At 46.2% G+C, this 13,045-nt stretch overlaps 1 pseudogene across 1 annotated transcript; it reads left to right on the forward strand.

Annotated features, from left to right (window-relative positions):
• The first annotated feature begins 7,577 nt into the window (after nt 1-7,577).
• LOC308074801 (phospholipid-transporting ATPase ABCA3-like) lies at nt 7,578-10,813 on the forward strand (annotated as a pseudogene). Its single transcript has one exon. The product of its transcript is annotated as a phospholipid-transporting ATPase ABCA3-like (transcript).
• The last annotated feature ends 2,232 nt before the right edge of the window (nt 10,814-13,045 follow it).

Below are 13,045 nucleotides of genomic sequence, written 5' to 3' on the forward strand. Positions count from 1 at the left end.
TGTCACGATATGGCTCTGATCGGCCGCAGCCTGGGTCTCTGTCCTCAACACAACATCCAGTGAGTATCTGTCGTCCTTGTCCCCTTTATGCCCATATTTGGAGATTCCTGATGTCATCAGTATATGCCCATATATGGGCATGCCCCCTTTGGTGCCCATATATGGAGCTGACTCATGGTTTGTTTATGGTTATCTTGTCATAGTGACGTGGTTGTTGTGCCACACATTCCTGGTCCCTCCCCTGCAAGTCATAAATGGGCAAGGCTTCTCCTTTCAGCCAGCAGCCAGCTCAGGTGTTGCTGGTCCTAATCAGCCCAGCTGGGCTGCATGTTGACCAGCTGGCTGATCTCAGACACATTACAGAGAGTGTCCTTCACAATTACCATGTGATAACCGGTCCGTATTTGTTCTTCAGGAAGAGAGGCGCGCGAGCCGCAGCACTGCAGCTCTCCTCCGGCCATGATGGCCAAGTGGTCATCCTGTCGTTCTGCCTTTCACCCTGTCCCTCTGCCTCGTCCATTAACTCTTTGACTGCCAGAGTGATAGTGTAATAGTGTCAACCCACAGCCAGAGAAAAAGAGCAATTTTTACTGTACCAAAATCATGAAATATTCTCTGTGACCTCCGTCCGGCCCTTGCCCTTATATGACCTGCAGGGGAGGGACCAAGAACGCGTGGCACAACAACCACTGCCACGTCACTATGCCAAGATAACCATAAACAAACCACTTTACAAACCATGTCTGTTTCTGTCTGTCTCTCTTTTATGCCCATACAGTGTGGGCATAAAAGGGAGACACACAGAAACAAACATCTCCATATATGGGCACAAAAGAGACATAGACAGACGGGTACTCTGTTTCATGTCATGACTTTCACATGTGTCAAAAACCGAACGTATACGTTCTCGTATTGTGAACTTGTAGGTCGGCTATTTTCAAATTGCCTATGTATAAAATTGGGCTAAAGTGTTGTATGAAATGTATGTTTTATATAATATAACAATTAATATCTGCAAAGTAACTAGTAACTAAAGTCCGGGACTTGTCAGAATCTAGTTGTATAACAAGACCAGGAGACCTGGTTCTGCCAGACCCAGAATGAAGTCCTAGTAGCTCCCAGAGCTTTACTTAATTACATACTTGTGACATAATAATGATGTCATGAATAGTTCGTGACGAAAGGGGACGAAAGGGGGACAGACTTTTTTGGCTGGGGCCGGGGGACAAAGTGACCATGCCCATGTATGGACAGACTTTTTTGGGGGACAGATTTTTTTTTGGCTGGGGCCGGAGGACAAAGTGACAGACTATTTTTTGGCTGGGGCCGGAGGACAAAGTGACCATGCCCATGTATGGACGAAACAGGTACAAAGCCTCATGTAAGCCCGACCCCATATTTTCATACAACTAGATTCTGCAAAGTCCCGGAAAAGACGCGCTGTGATTGGCCAGTATTCAGGAAGTTTGCCTTATCCCAAATGGCACCCGAGATACAGACGCCTCAGAGCCAGAGGAGGCCTTTATATGTCTATCCATAATGCAAAAGAGATACGCAAAGACCCGCCCTTGGAAACGCCCCGACTGCCTCTGAAACGCCCCGACTGCCTCTGATTGGCCGCCAACAAGAAACACGCTGATTGGCCACTTTCAAGAAACCCTCTTAATGGCCGTCTTCAAGCTTCCAGGCACTTGTCAGAAGTCAGAGTACCGTATATCCATTTTGTCACAGTCACGTAGCTGACTCCTGTAGGTCAGGAGTAGTCAACAGCAGTTTGAAAACTGACTCAGTAGACTCACCTTATGTCTACAGTATGTCTCACCTCAGGTACTATGTGTAAATGTCAGTTGGCAGAAAAAAACACTATTTTTCTTTTGTTGCGATTGTTTTATTTTTATTATTTGATTTATGTATAATTTTGGTTATTGTCCATGGTTTGTGTTGATTTCCATATTATTAGTGTGGTTGCCCTAACAGGGCAACCAGACTATAGTAATCCTTACACTTTATCATTATTGTAGATAAACTTTAGTTTAGACCGTCTCTCCTCCCACAGTTTTTATCCCCCAATGTCGTGCCATATGACCGGGAATCGTGCGCTTGTATTTTGCTAAGAGATTGGTTAAATAGTTTAATTGATATTGATTTATTAGTGCATTAAATTTCCCCATCCGCTTCAATGAAAAAGTGAAAAAACTCAAATTCAAGTATTTTTTTCTCAGAAACCGTAAAAGCTAGAGTTACCAGATTTGGAGGGGAGGTTCATAATTTAGTCCAAAATTATTGAAAAAATAATTACACTAATCGGCCACATCGTGGCGCTATAACAGCCCCCTTTACGTTTTGGCCTATAACTCTTGAACCGTAGGTCGTAAAATCAAAATTAATTTTTCCCTAGATTCCTTGGGTCATGACGCAACTCCCCATTTGCGTCAGGATCGATTTTCCGCCATTTTGAATTTTCTTCAAAACACACTTTTAGCTCCTCCTCCCACATATTTTCTCCAAATTTCACAAAAATCAGTACACATGATCTCTGGACCCATGCGATAATCTGGACCGAAACAGAATTTTGATAGTCCATACCGTTCGTCCGTAAATGGCTTCCAAAGTTAGTGGAAGGGGCTCTTACAAAAAAGGCCACAAATCACGAACGAAACGTCCAGTCAATCCCAAATTTGAATCACATGTCAAGGGTGGTTTACTCAACAAATCCCCAAAAGTATTTCCACTTTGATCCATAGGGGGCGCCACAAATGCTCAAAATGTAACCGTTTGATGCAAAAACCTTATTTTGGGGGGATCAATCCTCTCAAAATGAAACGCAAGTGATCTCAGGAGTTACGTGACAATGTAATTGGCACAGCCTCCGACGGTATTCCTCCCAGCGTATTCCTCGAGTCCCGGCGGCAGCGACCCGTGACTAGCGTCGGTGCAACCACACTCTGCAATTGCCCTGAATTGCGACGCGTCTAGTTTTGACTTAGTATTACGTGTGTTGTGTTTATTGTCTCCGCCGGAGGTGGAGAGTATGTTTTCGCTTCGTCCCGCCGTGTGTTAGCATGGCCCCTAGCCAAGCTAACATTGGTCAAGCTCCACGTGACACGTGTCAATATGTTGACACCAATGCCTTTGATTGGCTAGAGGGACGCATGACGAAATAAAATCCTATAAATAGGTGTGTCACTTCAAAAGGCCATTTATGGCTTTTGAAGTGAGGTAAGACAGGATCAATCAGTCTTGATTGGAACAGTACCTTCAAGTACAAATCACCCGTCCGTGCGTGTGTGTGTCCCTCTTAGAACACCTACCATTGGTCAAGCAAAGGCGCAGAAGGCCAAAGCTAAGAAAGCATACTCATCTACAACAGTAACACAGAAGAGGACTATAGAGTTGAATTGATCCCACAACAAGGCCGAAGTCTGACATAGATCAAACACACCAATCAACTGCTGAAACTGTTCAAGACAATGAAGATGAAGAAGACAGACAAGCATTTGAACAAACCAGTCAATTACGACGACTCCCATATGACACATTGCTTCAAGAAGAACATTTTTTAGATGCAGACACTACATATTCAGTCGCCCCTGCAGAACACCAAAAACCACGCGCATTCTACCAAGACGACCCATTCTACCAAGACGACTGGTCTGCTGGCGGAGACTTGTGCTCCGAGGAGCACATTTTCTAGTTAATCTTTTTGCCTTGATTTTAAATAGTTTTCAGTCTTAAGCATTAATATACGGGGCGCCGCCATGTTTGAATCAGTTGTTGACTAGGCAACGAACTCTGGCCAATCAGAGGCAGGCGGGCGTTTCCAAGGGCGGGTCTATGCGTAACTCGTTTGCATTATGGATAAATATACGCGGTGGGGAGCCCCATATCAATGAGTTTCCTGGTTTCCTGGTTTACCAGCGTTGCCATGTCTGCTTATAATAAGCAATTTGGGGTGTAGTTGCTTAATTGGGCTAGCTTTCTAATGTTTTTTAAGCCAGTGGTTCCCACATTTTCTCCTGTCAAGCACCCCCAGATTAATAAGTATTTGTCCGCAGACCCCTATTTGAAAATATGTGGTGCCATGGACCCCCATACAAGATTTGTGTTGTATGTGTTTCAAAAATATTCAACATATTTTACTTTTTTCCCCAATACTTTTTGAAAATAGCAGATCTACAAACTCACAATGTGTTTTGATGTGACACATTGTGGGCTTGTTGATCTGCTATTTTCAAATAGCCAAGGTACAACTGAGCTTAGTTACTTCTTCTGGGCTTGTTTTTATAGACCTGGCCGCTTGTTTCTTTTGCAAAATCTGGCAACACACTGATTACCTGTATTACACCACCTGCAATAGCCTGCTAGGAAGGAAGCAATCTGGGAACCCACCTCCAGTGGTGCGACTATGTTTTCATTCCCACTAACAATATTTCTCCACCCACGGAACACTAACACAATTTCTCCCAAAGAACATGGATCGTTTTGGCACCCGATTCGAATGCTATCAATGCATTGAATGGGGAAATAGGCGAGTTTATTAGACCTTTGAATGGGCGAAATAGGCGACCTACTTACCTACCCGCGATTTATCAGACCATTCATTGGGTGTTATCAAGACATACTGATCTACCAACGGAGATGACTTTAATAGTTCAGTTTAGGTTTCGGTTTTGGTTTCGGACCATGACGGAGGCGCAGTCACAGGCGAACTGTCACCCCGTGAAGGACCACCGAGGGAGCTAAGGCGACCAAGTTGCCGTCCTGAACGGTGTGACGTTCGCCTGTGCCTACTCAGCGCCGTTCGAGTTATGTACCGATAGGCACAGAATCGTAAATATTGTTGTGGGGACTGCTCCGCCTCCAAGTAGGTCAGTAGCTCCTGAATGAATGGTCTGATAAATCGCGGGTAGGTAGTAGGTCGCCTATTTCGCCCATTCAAAGGTCTAATAAACTCGCCTATTTCCCCATTCAATAAATTGATAGCACTCGAAGCCGGTCGTTTTGGTTATAAGCCCACTTGTTTCTATGATGAAAGAGCAAGTTAAAATGTTACTAACTTTCCGTGGTTTTGTCTGCTCCGAGGACGCTATTGTTAAATGAGTTTTGGTTTGTTTCCAGTAGGAATTGAGCGGCACACATGTAAATCCCGGCCACTACATTTGATTGGGTAAAGCGCGGCCTGCTTCCTGATCTAAAGGCACGCCCACGCCACGCCAATGTGCACGGGTTGTCAACACGGCTACCGATCTTGAGAGATTAGGAAGGAAGTGAACAGATATTGAATGAAGCAGCACACAGAAAAAAACTCAATGGCGCCCCCTGTAAGACGCAATGGCGGTGCCCTGGAGTAAGGTGAATACAGTCAGTAACCGACTCTTAAGTTCTCATGAATTCTCTCGAGTTTGGTTGTGTAGCCTGATGATGGTTGCAGGCCCAAAGGACATCAATATCCTACTTAAATACCTCCAAAAACCGAATCATATGTAATGTACATGCACACTATTATAGGTTATTACAGTTATAGGCCCTAGATCTCTACATAACTGAAACTTGCTTAAGATCCATATACACAAATACAGGGACACTTACATCACATTTATTGTCTCCGCCAGGCCGAAAGGCATGGCGAGAGAGTATGTTTTACCCCCTGTCTGTCCGTCCGTCCGTGTGTGTGTGTGTGTGTGTGTGTGTCCGTGTGTGTGTCCGTCCGTCTGTGAACAGCTACAGTAATCTCCCGCACCGTTGGCTTGATCCCAGCAAAACTGTGCACACACACTCCCTGGATGCCAATTCAGAACCTCTGACCCACATTTTTCACATGGGCCTGTTATAGCGCCACCAGGAGGCCGATTTGTGCAAAACATATTTTTTGACAGCACTCCTACAGATTTTGTCCAAACATCACGCAAATCGCTACACAGTATCTCTATAGTGATGTGATCAACACGGATCGGTCTGATTTTCCATATTCCATCCTGCTTGGCTAAGGTTGGCTTCCAAAGTTTGCAGGATTGGTCAGTTTTGAACTGAATGCCTCAAATCATGAACGCAGCTTGCTATTTCTGTACAATTTCACACGCACATTCCCACTAGGCCGAGGAAGAAATGCCACTTGAAAATGTTCAAATCAGCCTCATGGTGGCGCTATAAAAGGCCGATTTGCGTTTTTAACTATAACTGCACCGATCTGTGTGAAACTTTGCATGCATACTCCCTAGAGGCCAAGGAAAAACATCTGTTTTTCACATTAGCCTTTTATAGCGCCACCAGGAGGCCGACTTATGTAAAACATATTTTTTTAGATTAAGCCTTCACATTTTATCCAAATTTCACGCAAATCAGTACACATGATCTCTATAGTCATGTGATCAAGATGGATCTGTTTGATTTTTCATATTCCATCCTGATTGGCTAACATTGACATCTAAAGTTTGCGGGAGTAGCCCGTTTTGAACAAAATGCCGCAAATCATGAACGCAGCGTCCGATTGCGGTGGAACTTTGCACGCACATTCGCGTTGAAGAACAAACGCCACCCTTTTAACATTGCCCTATTATAGCGCCACCAGGAGGCCGATGTTTCTTTTTTATATTGCTCCTACAAACATCATGCAAATCAGTACACATTATCTCGAAGTGATCAAGATGGATCTGTCCCATTGGCGAATTCCGAACATTGCTGGCCCACAATAACCTACTTGACCTGGCGGAGACCTGTGCTCCGAGGAGCACTTTTTCTAGTTTAACATATAACACCAAATAGAGCTGGTTTTAGGTGCTTTTCACACATGGAGCGACAAAACGCCTGTTTTCTTTCTTGGATGTGTGAGGTCGCATTGCACTCCTGGTGTGAATAAACATGTTTTTGAAAATGAATCACTCACTGAAAATGAATCACTAATGGCATCTGTCGCAACCGGTGCGAAAAAAACAACAACAAAAAATGTTGTAAATGTTTTAGATGTGTGCTGGTCTTTTGAATTTTTAACTTTTTCTTTTTCTGTTTTAGCCCTATACCTCTTTAGCTCAAGAGACTTTACCTTTTGCCAATCCTGCCATAGTGAATAATAACATTGCTCTCAATGACTTGTTGGCCTAAAAACAGGTTACACAAAAAATTATAAATAAAATACGTTGTGGCTGTGTGTTCAGTCAAAGTAGTATTTCTGCATGAAAACGTTTTGATGTCCTCTGAAGACAGGAGAGAAGTTATAGATAAGAGTTATCCTCAAGAGGACTGGAGAACTGGTGATTCCTCTTCATGGCTGGCTGGCTGGCTGGCTGGCTGGAGAGAGAGAGAGAGAGAGAGAGAGAGAGAGAGAGAGAGAGAGAGAGAGAGAGAGAGAGAGAGAGAGAGAGAGAGAGAGAGCTTAACAAGGCTTCTGTTCAAACATAGAAGTTGTGGGTGTGTCAGTTGTGCTCAAGTACTGTATGGACATGCCTGACGTCACAAGAATACTGGCATCATCTGTGATGTCAGTCGGCTAATAATGCTTATTATCGATCAAGTGACAAGTGAAACATATTTCCTTACACCATTAACAAGAAAGCGACAATTACATAAAGGACGGCAGACCGATGAGTCTCACGCAGCAGCTTGGTTTGCTGCTGTGGAAGAACTATGTGCTGCGGAAACGTCGGATCCTGGTGACTGTGTTGGAAATTGCCTTGCCTTTGCTGTTTGTAGGCATCCTCATTTCTATAACTAATACTAATGTACTAGCTTTTCTGCCACTAATGCTGGTGCTCAGCTTCAGCTACACTTCGGGCAACATGGTGGGGGCCGTGGTGCAGGAGAAGGAGAATAGGCTCAAGGAGTACATGCGCATGATGGGTCTCAGCAACTGGCTCCACTGGAGCGCCTGGTTCCTCACGTTCCTCCTTGGCCTCTCCATCTCCGTCTTCTTCGTCACTCTGCTCTTGTGCATTCATGTTAAGGGCCCCTCGGCTGTGGTGAGCTACAGTGACCCCACTCTGGTGTTTGTCTTCCTGCTGGCCTTTGCTGTAGCCACCATCAACTTCAGCTTCATGATCAGTACCTTCTTCTCACGGGCTTATGTAGCGGCAATAGCAAGCCCCTTTATCTACATCTCGACCATCTTGACTAGCATTGGGCGGCTGTGCCATGCCGAGAATATATCTGGCTGCCTTATTTCCAACGTGGCCATGACTATGGGAGCTGAGCTCTTTAAAGAGTCTGAACGAAATCACACAGGAATCCAGTGGTCCAACCTGTTTGAATCTGTGAACTTTTTCCGTGAAAATTATGTCATGGACAAATCATTGTCCCTGGCCCAGGTCCTGGGGATGCTGCTGCTGGACGCCTTGCTGTACGGCCTGGTGGCGTGGTACGTGGAGGCCGTTTTCCCTGGTGAGTACGGAGTACCGCTGCCGTACTACTTCTTCATCCTGCCCTCCTACTGGCGCAGCAGCCCCCGCGCGGCTCCCGTCAGTGGGAACGAGGAAGAGGAGGTCGCTGGGAGCGCTGTGAAGGGTGAGTTCATGGAGGAGGAACCGACCGGACTGGTCTCCGGGGTCAAGCTCAAACATCTAACCAAGGAATTCAAAGTGGGCAACGAGACGCTGCAGGCTGTACGGGACCTCACGGTAAACATGTTTGAGGGACAGATCACTGTACTGCTGGGTCAAAACGGGGCCGGAAAGACAACCCTGCTGTCCATGCTGACCGGTCTGTTCCCGCCCACCAGTGGACAGGCTTACATCAACAGTTATGACATCTGTCACGATATGGCTCTGATCCGCCGCAGCCTGGGTTTCTGTCCTCAACACAACATCCTGTTTGATGACCTGACTGTCAGCGAGCACCTGCTCTTCTACGCACAACTGAAAGGCTTCCCCAGAGACCGGATCCCGGCCGAAGTGGATCACATCATCGGAATCCTAAACCTGGAGGACAAGTGCCATGCCCGCACAAAGACCCTCTCCGGTGGCATGAAGAGAAAGCTGTCGGTTGGCATTGCCCTGACCGGAAGCTCCAAAGTGGTGATGCTGGACGAGCCCACATCAGGCATGGACTCCTCGGCGCGACGCGCCACCTGGGACCTGCTGCAGGGGGAGAAGCACGGGCGCACCATTGTGATCATCACGCACTTAATGGACGAGGCAGCGCAACAGGGCGACCGCGTGGCCATCATGGCCAGAGGAGAGCTGAAGTGCTGCGGCTCGCCTCTCTTCCTCAAGAACAAATACGGACCGGTTACCACATGGTTATTGTGAAAGACGCTCTCTGTAATCTGTCTGATATCACCCATCTGTTCCACATGCACGTCCCTAACGCCACGCTGGACAGCAACGTGGGAGCGGAACTCTACTACATATTGCCTAAGGAGAGCACCGACAGGTTTGAGTTGCTATTTGCTGAGCTGGAGGTGAAAAGGGAGAAGTTGGGCATCGCCAGCTATGGAGCTTCTGTAACCACCATGGAGGAAGTATTCCTCAGAGTAGGGAAACTGGTGGATTCCAGTTTGGACATCCAGGCCATTCAGATGCCCGAGCTGCAGTACCAACACGGAAGGCGCTCTCAGCAGAAGACCACAGATGACGCCGGCAGCACCAGTGGAATGACGGACAACACAGACCTCACAGACAGCCGGATGCTCAGCTCAGAGGATTTCTCCAACATGAAGCTCAACACAGGGCTCAGATTATTCATGCAGCAGTTCTACGCCATGTTCCTAAAAAGAGCACTATACAGCTTGAGGAACTGAAAGGCGGTGGTGGCCCAGTTCCTGATCCGCCTTGTCGTCCTGATGGTACTCCTCGTCTTCATGGCGTACTTCAACATTGCGGGCTACCACACCCTGGCTACGGGCCTTGTGATGGTGGACAACGCACTGTTCAAACTTGTGGCAGGGCCCGATGCTTCCGGCAGTTTGGGGACTCTGCTGGCCGTGGACCGGCTGTCTCTATCCATGGGGAAAGGAGAGTTCTTTGGTCTGCTGGGCTTCAAAAACCGCCACCTTTAAGATGCTGGGGACGAGAGCATCACTTCCGGGAGTGCCTACATTGATGGACACGGCATCCTGAGCAGCATCAAAAAAGTGCAGCAGGGCATCGGCTACTGTCCCCAGTTTAACGCTCTTCTGGACCACATGGCGGGAAGAGAGAAGCTGCGTATGTACGCCAGGCTCAGGGGAACCCCAGAGAAATGTGCGCCTGGTTGTGTGCAGAACGTCCTCAGGTCGCTCGAGCCCCATGCTGACAAACTGGTCGGCGCTTACAGCGGCGGCAACAAGAGGAAGCTGAGTGCAGGAGTGGCTCTGATTGGCAGGCCTCCGGTCATCTTCCTGAACGAGCCATCCACCGGTATGGACCCCGTGGCTAGACGACTGCTGTGGGAAGCCGTCACGCGTGCCAGTGAGTCCGGCAAGGCCAACATGGAGGAGTGTGAAGCCCTGTGCACAGGCTGGCTGTTATGGTCTACGGTCAACTGAAGTGTCTGGGCAGTCACCAGCATCTGAAGAGCAAGTTTGGTGGCGGCTACACCCTGCTGGAAAAGGTGGTTGGCAAAGGTGGTGCACTACGTAGAGGTGGACCTGGAGGAGGAGAAGGAGAGCAACCTGCAGCGCTTCAAACATGTCATTGAAAGCACCTTCCCAGGCTGTCTACTGAAGGATGAGCACCAGGGCACGGTGCACTACCACCTGACTGACAAGGCCGTCACCTGGGCACAGGTGTTCGGGACAATGGAGGTGGCCAAAGAGAAGTACTGTGTTGAAGACTACTGTGTGAGCCAGATATCGCTGGAGCAAGTGTTCCTCGGCTCTGCCCGGTTCCAGCACTGCACAGAGTAGGCAGGACGGTATAATGGAAAATATATGAAACTAGAAAAAGTGCTTCTCGGAGCACAGGTCTCCGCCAGATCAGGTACGTTATTGTGGGCCAGCAATGTTTGGAATTCGCCAATTAAGATGGAATATAAAAAATTCGACAGATCAGTCTTGATTACTTGACTATAGAGATAATGTGTACAGATTTGCAAACGTTTTTTGCAAACGTTTTTCTTTGGTGAGTGCGCATACAACATTTTACACAGATCGTGCAGTTATAGGTAATAACAAAAATCGGCGATGGTGGTGATTTGAAAAATGTCAACTGGCATTTCTTCCTCGGCCTACTTTGGGAATGTTTGCAAAATTTCACGGAAATCGCTGTGTTCATGATTTGAGGCATTATGTTCGTAAACAGAGAACTCCTGCAAACTTTGGGAGCCAATCTTAGCCAATCAGGATGGAATATAAAAAATCTTCAAAAGTTTTGTTAAATGAGTATTAAGAGATACTGTCTACCGATTTGCTTGATGTTTGGACACAACCTGCTGGAGTATTGTCAAAAAATTGTTTAGCGAGTGCGCATGAGCAGGAAGATGGTGTAGACGCACATTTCACCGGCTCACACTAACAACGTTCAAATTCCAACTTTTGCCCTGTTTATTTATCTACAAAGTTACTTTTTTGTGACTAAATCGTTGTTGAAACCATTAATCAACCTGCACGATGACTGGGGGAAGATCAATGAGTAGCAAACAACAACCCTGCGCTTGCAAAAAGTCGGAGGACGACAACAGTGAGGCGGCCCCTGTAACAATGGCGGATATATCTGCATTACTTGACCAACACAGAGCGGCGCTTGCTTTGGATATTAAATCAGCGTTTGATACTCTGGAGAAGAAATTAGATGGCATAAAAGCCACAGCCGACAACCAGGGTCAGTGTATATCAGATCATGAATCTAACGCTGAGGCAATTGCCCAACGTCTTGAACAGCTGGAAGCAACTAATACTGTGCTACAGCAGGACAACACATGGATGAAAGCTAAACTTTGACGTAGTAGGAGACAAAACATTCGCACCGTGGGCTTGCCAGAGTCGCTTGAAGGACCGCGACCAACAACCTTTTTTTCTCACAACTGCTTGTGGATGTTTTTGGAGACCAGGGCCCTATTTCACGAAAGCAGAATTAGGGGTTAAGCCTGGATTTAACACCTATCCTGGCTTAATTCAGCCAGGATTTGCGATGAATCAGTTTCATGAAAGCTAAATTATCTTGCCAGATTAGCTTAGCCAGTTCACCCTGGATAAGTTTATCCATGCCTAGATTTCACGAAAGAAAATTGACGCAATCCTACCTTAGTTACCATGGCAATTTAGCTGTGAAGTTAGCCTGGTCAGGACCAGGCTAACAGCCAAGCTTAATTAATCCAGTGCCTTGTTCTTCAAGTTTTGGGAAATAGCTGCTAGTCCAATGACTCCAATCGTAAACCAATGACTTTTTCCACAGTTAATTCAACACATGTTTGTATATGGACTCATTTTAATGACCCTGCATTAAAATAAAATGAAATAAATACAATAAGATATAATCAATTTAATTATATTACTGAAATAGTGTGTGACCATGAATCATAACTGTTTCACAATGACTCATGTGATATGTCATTGTCACTCTGTTAACACTATAGTTCATATTGTTGTTATATGTTTGATAATATATTACAGATTTTCTTTTATAGTATAAGAAATGTCTGGCATATATATATATATACAGTATATATATAAATATATATATATATATATTACACACACACACAGAGGGGGCCTCACTCCTTCTAGGAGTGACAACGGGTCATTTTCAAAGCTTACCATGGCTTGTGGTGAGGCCAGGGTAGACTGGGACCTCTCCTTATTCCAGTAGCGTCGGCTGTTCGTTGTCAACACTGGCCTCCTGTGACGACATACTCCTATACATGGCTACACTGTTAAGGTCAGTGTAGAGTTCTGTCTAGGCTAGAAGACTTTCCCTATTAAAACAGGTTGACTAGGAGCTGACCCCGTTGAAGAGGGCAAGGAACGGCAGTGAAGGTTCGTAAAGGCTCTGGTAAACTAAACTAGAAAAAGTGCTGCCAGACCCCTAGTGGTTGAAATCTGAAGCTTTTGATTGGCCAAGCTTCGCGTGACGTTTTAGGAAAAGAGGTCTGTGGTCGATACTGCTGTGCATTCCAGTTTTAAGCTCCCTTGACACTCAGC

Source organism: Gymnoscopelus braueri (assembly GCF_963280865.1).
Source record: "Gymnoscopelus braueri genome assembly, chromosome: 19".
In the NCBI taxonomy this organism is placed as follows: domain Eukaryota; kingdom Metazoa; phylum Chordata; class Actinopteri; order Myctophiformes; family Myctophidae; genus Gymnoscopelus; species Gymnoscopelus braueri.